The following is a 7664-nucleotide window of genomic DNA, read 5'->3' on the forward strand; positions in this document are numbered from 1 at the left end:
TTCGTTGGAGAGATCGCACTTGTACGGGATGAGGGTCCCCGGATAGCCGGCACTCTGGCATTCAGCTGCCAGTTTCTAGGGAAGAGAAAGGAAGGAAGAAAACAGCCATCAGCCCCCACTCCTTGCGGAGCAGCTTATCCAGCCATTTGCGTAAAAACACACCCCAGGGCTAAGAAAACACGGCAGCTTCCCCGCGAGCCCATCTTAAGAGCAGGCACTAGGGAAGAATCACTGTAAATGCTAATTAAGAAAAAAGAAATATCGATATCTGAGCCCTTCAGCCTTTAAGTTATTAACTCGAGGACACACTCCGTGCTCATCCACCACCCCAGGCAACACAGGTCGAGGTGAGCAGGTGCTGGCAAAATACAAATAAATGCTGCTGCGGCACCAGGCTGCGAGTCTGCCGCGCGGAAAAAGGACGCGGCCATCGTATGCCTGACAATTCCTCGTTAGCCATTACCAACAATTATTCCAAGCACCCAGATTCTTTTATAGGACTAGATGATATAAAGCAAATGAAAGGCCAAGAGCTGCTGCTGCCCGCCTGCGTTAATGATGCGGCAGCCACCGCACCAAATCCTCTGGAGGATGCCCTTTACCCCCTGATGCTAATGAGAAGCAGCATCTCATCTCTGATGTGTCACATTAGCGACAGTGACAGCTTCCAGCGCGAGGCGGGAGCCACGTGATGTCTGGTTTCTGCAGAGAGATGGACTCTGGCTACAAACGTCCACCAAATCACTCCAACGCCATCGCCCGCGGCGGCTTCACCAACGTGACATTTCGGAGGGCGCAATAAAGCCACTCTCCTGCCAGAGGCAGCTTCCCGGCTCCTCCCTGCATACCAAGGACTGCAATTCACGGCCGTTTATAAAAGGAGGAGCAAGGTCCAGCACAGGAGTCCCCTGGCTGGAAGCAGAGGACGGCAGGGCAGTGATTGCACATGAAGGCGGCTGCCAAACATGCCAGCCCCGGCACACCCGGCCTCAGCCAGAAACAAGGACACGGGGAAGCCAGGCCACCAGCTGCAGCACCCAGGACCACCCGGAATGCCACTGGGAAGCTCGCACTGGAGGGACGCTGAGGTTTTTTTGCTTGCTGTGAGGTACAGCATCACCTCCCAGACTGGCCCATCTCCTCCTGGCCTTCCAGGAGGATGCAAGGAGAAATTCCCACATTTTAGAGAAGGCAGATGCTGAAACCAGCCCCACCACCTGTGCCAACATGGAGAGCCACGCTGGCCTCGGACACGGCTTGTTCTAAAGAAAGCGGTGGCAAACCAGAGCATCCAAGGTGTCCTTTCTCCCAAGGGGAGCATGCCCCGGGGTCCTCTGCCCCTTTCACTTAGCAGAGCTGGTCTTTTGGCAGCTGCCGCGGGGGCAGACTTGCTGCCCAAAACACCCAGCATCAGGCTGGCTGACAAACTCTGCCAATGTCACCGATGTGCAAATTCTGAAATAAACATTAGACAAAAGAAAAAAACAAAACAAAACAAAACATGGAACTTAAAGGAAAGTGGAAAGAGAAGGGAAAAAATGGGAGATAGCACGGCACCTCCTGTCCCGCTGCAGGCTGGTGGGAGAGCTCATGGGGCTGCAAGCACCACGGGACCTGGTGAATGCCAAAGCAACGCACGGGCCCGGCGGCCTCCAGCACATGCCACCCCGCAGGTCAGGTGCCAGCATGCCCAGGAAACCTGCAGATTCCGATCCCTGAAGTTGTGTTAGGAGCGGCGCTCTGCTCCCTGGCCAGCACAGCGCGGGATGGCCATGTGCCTCAGGGTGACAAGGAGGGCTGGCAACTCGGTCAGATGCCACGAAGTCCAAAAATGGGGGGAAAAAAAAAAAAAAATCCACCTGAAGATGCGAATTGGCTCCCAACTCCAAATCATAAAGCGTGCTCTTGGTCAGGGGCTTTTTCGGTGACCAACTTTTTCTTAGCCAAGTTTTACACACAGCAGGGCTGAGCATCCTCACGGGGATGCGGACAGACAAACCCCTCTCTGCACCCCAAGCACATTAATTTTAATTACTCTGGGGCAAGTGGCTCTGTTCAGTAAATGACTTTCAACCTTTCTCAATATCCAAGACCACCGCAGAGGTAGGCCAAGTCCCTCAACAGCGAGTTTAAGCTTTTCTGATTTGCCTTCCGCAGCGATCGGCAGCTTTCGCAGACCACAAGCTGAAACCAGGTCTAAAGATCTGGTCCAGAAGCTGCTCTCCTTCCCGGGTACCGCTTCAGTGAAGGCATTGCAGTAACACAAGAATTATTATTATTGCTCTCACAGCACCAAGCAAGAAGGGGACAGACATGGCGAGTTCAGCCCGGAGATCGATACATCCCAACAGCATCATGTTCCCCGGAGAGCTCTGCTTTGGGCTGAACTAGGCAATATCTCTGCCCAAAGGATAACAAAGGTGCCCCTGGGACTGAATCGAGCCTCTCTGTACCTGCCCGGGGTTGGTTTCACTTTGCTAGACATGCAATCTTGGTCATTATGTGCTGATAATAGCAGAAAAAAATATACTTTTTAAAGATCAGAGTACACACTTGAGAAAACAGTTGGGGGGAAAAATCTGCAAGAGCAGCATTTAGAAAATTAAAAGCAGTATTAAGGGCTGCTGGAAGGTGCGAAACCATTCCAGGGATGGGGCCTTGTTCCTGCAAAGATACAGGAGGGAAAAAATGGGCAAGGGGCCCTCAGCCATGTTCTTCATAACCTGGCACCAAGGTGACAGCTTCAGGGCTCTCTCCATCCCCCTGCCTGGACTCGAGCACTCCACTAAGGATCCATCCCTTCCAGCATTTGCTTGTAAAGTACCACAGCTCACGTCTGCCACTTTTTCTCCCTAGTTCACCAGGTCACAGCCAGGAATACGGTCTTAATTTGCTCTTGGAAGAGGGCTGGTGTCCTGGCTCCCCCTGCAATCACCAGTCCACGTTCAGTTTGCTTGATTGAAAGTTATCTTTCCAGTGGTGCCTCCCATTTTCACTGCTGGTGTCAGTGCTCGTCGCAGGTAAAGCGGGGTGCTGCCTTTCAAAGCCAGCGTGCTCCCAGGCAGAAAGGAAAAGCAGGGCGCCCATCGCGCCCCGCGCTGCGGGAGGAAAGCTTACAGCCCACGGCAGGAACCGGGCCAGCTGAACTCCAATCAAGCAACGCCCATGATTGTAAAAGATGATAAATACAAGCACGAGGGATTGGGATGAGTCCCCCAGAAGAGGGCTCGTGCCAGGAGAGCTGGCTGGAAGGAAGAAGGGCCCATCAGCATGGACGGGAAAGGACAGACGAGCTCATCTACAGCCCAGGGGGAAACGCCGTGTTTAATATCTCCGCTGCCATGTTCAGCTGTCACTTCTCACTGTTCAGTGAAACCTTTCGCTGTTCGGTACAGCTCCTCGACCGAGGCAGACAGGGTCTAAACACCACGGGCTGCAGCACAGCGACCCAGACGAAGGAGCAGACGAAACAAGGGGTGCCCTGGGCAGCAGTGGCTGTCGTGGGGGAGCTGCCCATCCCGTTTTCCCAGTCGTTTTCCTTAGCCTGTGTCTTAGCCACACCAAGAGAAAGCTCTTTCTCACTCAAAGAAAGGCTTCTCCACCACAACTGACCAGAGAAATCCAATCCCTCTCAAGATCCTTCTTTTCCTGCCTGGTGTCTTGGCTGCCTCAAACATGGATCCTTTCATCTCTCAGGCTACACTCGTGTTAACAAATTCTCTTTGAAAATGAAGTGCCGAACACCGCTGACATCCAGGCGGAGCTGAACGCGCTTCAAGCATCTACAGATAAAGAGTCATCACAGGCTCTTCAAAGAAATATCAACTGCGGGCAAGTTTGCAAGAGAAGACTTATGTAAAGCAACTCCCTGAATTAGGGAGCTCGCAGTATTTTTTCAGAGCATCCGTTAAGTCTCTCAGTTAATTCTCATTCCACTTTAAGCACACACACAAGAAGAGGAAAAAAAAAAAGAAAAAAAAAGAAAAAGATCTTTTTCCAGATTTCATAAGCAGCTTGAGAGTGACCACGCAACGCAACACCAATACAGACAAGGGCCAGGGCACCTCCAGCAGCTGGAGACAAAGATTTCAAACAGGACCTGAGCATCTCTGTCCCACACCGTTATCAATGGATGCTTGGAAATGGACAGCCAGGTGCTATAGCTACTGGTACAAACTGGGGTAATGCGACATAAAGAGGAAATAGATACCCTGTGTGTTAGAACGTTTAACCTACAGCCATCCACTGCCACGGATGCAAGCCTTTGCCTCTGTAATTCCGATACACGAACACAGTACCTGGCAGGTTCTGCAACACCCACAGAAGACCAGCTTTCCACGACGGGCATCTAAGCCACTCGTGTGATTAGCGAGCCGATACGGCAGCGTGTACTAGATACGCGGGCCGCGGTGTGCCTCTTGGCTTAGACACTGATTGTTCCATCGACACCGCAGTGATTTATCTCAACTTCCAGCGGTGTTGGATGAATGAACGAGCAAATTAAAAAGAAAAAAACCCACCTACACCAACTACGTGTAAGTAAGACAAAGAAGAATACGTGGCCGTGCCGCTTACTATAGACTATTTAGTTGTCTGCTTTTCGAGTTCTAAAAGGATGCCTTGCATTTACGGGATGCTTTCCATACGTTAAGAATACGTCAGTTCTCCCAAGAAGGGGTTAATGCTCTCTGTGCATACGACGCTTGGAAAGGGCACGGTGCCATGCATTTAGATTCAGTCTTGGTAAAATGGTTTTACAGAACTAATTGATATAAACATTTAAAGGGACTCTCAAGGGGAGGGGGGGGGAAAAAAAAAAAAAAAAAAAAGAGAGTCACGTAGGGCTTTATTTGGCAAACCATCCTATTAACTTCAGACACATTTAGTTCAGACAGATTAAAGCCAGAAGAAGCCATTAGGTAATTTTTAATCTAACCTGCCATTCATCACAGGTACTTGCATCCTACTGATTTAGCTTATGCTTAAATACATGGCTGTACCAAGAAACCAACTGGAGAGAAGCCAAAGTCACCCCAATTACTTTTGCTATCTAAAGGAAATGAAGGAGAAAAATCCTAACGAACAGCATCACAGTTGTGCGAGAAAACTGGGGGCTTGCAAATCCTTTCATTTTACTGATTGGCAAGTTTGAAGCTTCTTTTAATTAAGATTTAATACCAGTGCAACAGCATAATAGAAGAAGAGATATATAGAGAATAAAGCGCTAGACTGGGGTTTATTTCCATAGCGTGCTCTGTGACCATGGGCAAGATTCAGAGCAGTTTCCCCATCTGTAAAATGGAGATAATCACGCTGAGCCCCTTCCTAGAGCTGTTGGGTACCGGGGGCTTTTTGCCCGCCTGTGATCCAAGGATGAATATTGCTTCACATTTCTTCCAGTTCCTTTTGCCTGGCTCCGGGTGCCCAGACCTCCACGGGAGCCCAAAAGGAGTTTTCGAATCAATAAAACAGCAAAGGGATGCTCCTTCCCCCTCACGAGCTTTAAGTTGATGCTTTTCACCGCTGGTTTGCCAATCGCCGCACCCCAGCTCTGACCCTGTCCGTTCCAGGACAGGAGGCAGAACGGTGGGGATGGGAAAGCTCAGAAAATAAGGTTTAAATGGAAAAGCAAATGCGCAGTACTCAGCTGGGGCACCAATACCAAACCCCAGTACAGATGAAGAAGAACTGGCACTAGGTTCAGGCCATTTACCTGAAGTGCATCTCAAGTACAGGCTGCCTTATCAGAGAGACTGAATTTTTTCATGCTGCTCCACAAACCCATCACCTCTTGGCACAGGCAAAGGGGAAAAAAAGTGATCAAAACTTGGACAAAATTTAAGTCCCCGTATGTATTTTTTTCACCCCGCACCATCCAAAATGTACTGACTTTACCATCCTCGCGAAGACCCACAGGTGGCACATAAAACCCAGCACTCGTATAATAAATAACCCAGAAAAATCAGATCTCATTTTGGGGGAGAGAAGGGAATAAAACCCTGGGGAACTTCTTGGACCTATTTGCTGTTTATCAGCTTCCAGCAGCGAGAAGCAAACCGTGGAGAGGCATCTAAGGGGTAACGGTACCAGCCGGGTAGTCGTGACCGCAGTCATCAGGGCAGCACGGCACGGCAGCGCATCCTCCCGCCGGGCTCCTCACACCCGTGATGCTGCCACAACTTACGATACCCCCCAGAGCCAGCACAAAATTACATCTTGGCTCATCCCCAGCATCAGGTGTCTGGGACATCTCCTGGATGCTGCCCAGGCTCTGGGCACTGAGCATCAACCCGGTACCTGCCCTTCGCCCAGCAAAGCCATCCCACGGGCTCCGTAGGGGCCAAGCCGCATCTCCTGCCCCATCTCCCACCCATGGGTGCAGCATGACCCAAGGGAGCCACTCAACTGGTTTCATCCCAGGCACTGAAGCCAGGCTCCCTGCTAAACGGGGGTCTGGTTGGGCCATCACGCCTTCCCCGTACTGGTAATTGTCCTCCCAGACTGGTCCGGAGTCACGCTGCTTTTTTCCAAGCCCTCTCTGCTCCTTGCACTTTTTTCAGTAGTTAAACATCCAAGATTATTTTTTTCCTAGCTCACTTAATTTTAAATTTCCAGTGTCATACACACAAGCCAAATTGCCCCATTTACGTTCCCCTGCACGTCCCTGCTGCCTTAAGGCACTCAAACAATCGCTCCTTACGTCAAGGCTGAAGGCACTTTTCTTTTTTTTTTACTGCTTGCTCAGATCACGTTGCCAGGGGCTGGCGTGGGGGAGGAGGAAATACGCTGCTCCTACGATGACAGCTCATTAGAGCAATATCTCTTGCTTATTCTGAGGTATGACTCCCCTAAAACAAGCATCAGAGGTGCCTGCTTGCTCCTCGGCTCCGACATGCGTAAAGCAGGTTCCCACGCAGCCAGGCACGTAGATGCTTTCCTCCCCCAAAGAGCCCCAGTGCTCTTATGAAGACCAAATTGCATTGCAGCCACCCGTGGTCCTCCACCAGCTCTCGGCTGCCTTCGCCAGCGGGGTTCAAAGGCCACGTAGCCAGATTTCCAAGGCAACTGCAAACACACCGCTCGCGAGGGCAGAGCCGAGCCTGAGCTCCAGCCCGACGCCCTCGGATCACGGCACATGCCTTCTGTGTCATCCCCGCCGCGGGCGAGCACACCTCCGCTATGCTCAGGGAGTCGGGGGAAAACATTATTTATTTATGTTCATGAAATCAAGCTCCCCCTAATCTTGCAGCAGCGAAGGTCTGAGATGCCTAGCGATACCCTGAAGAGTTAGGGTGTGATCAGGGGTCCACGGAAGCCATCAGCACGTGCCCACCCTGCATAACGTATGTTGTAACCGCGTATATCGCTGTACCTCGTGGGTAAGACTCGGGAGCACTCCCGCGGATGGCCAGGACCCGTTCCCAGGCTCACTGGGCGGCTTTCCCCCTTCCCAGCCCCAGCGTCCCCACCTGGGAGACAAAGCAGCAGATGACAACCCACCGCTGAGCTCCCAGCTCCATGTTCGGTGGCTTGAGAAGATCTGAGCATCGATCGCAGAGCTTGGCCAAGCCCCCCACCTCGCTGCGACACAACCGCCCGGCGGCGAAGCGCCCGCCGCTGTCACCCGAAGCGCTGTGCCGGAACAGCAGGTCCCCGACGCCAGG

The sequence above is a fragment of the Egretta garzetta genome, unplaced genomic scaffold, assembly GCF_000687185.1.
Source record: "Egretta garzetta isolate BGI_Z169 unplaced genomic scaffold, ASM68718v1 scaffold112, whole genome shotgun sequence".
Classification (NCBI taxonomy): domain Eukaryota; kingdom Metazoa; phylum Chordata; class Aves; order Pelecaniformes; family Ardeidae; genus Egretta; species Egretta garzetta.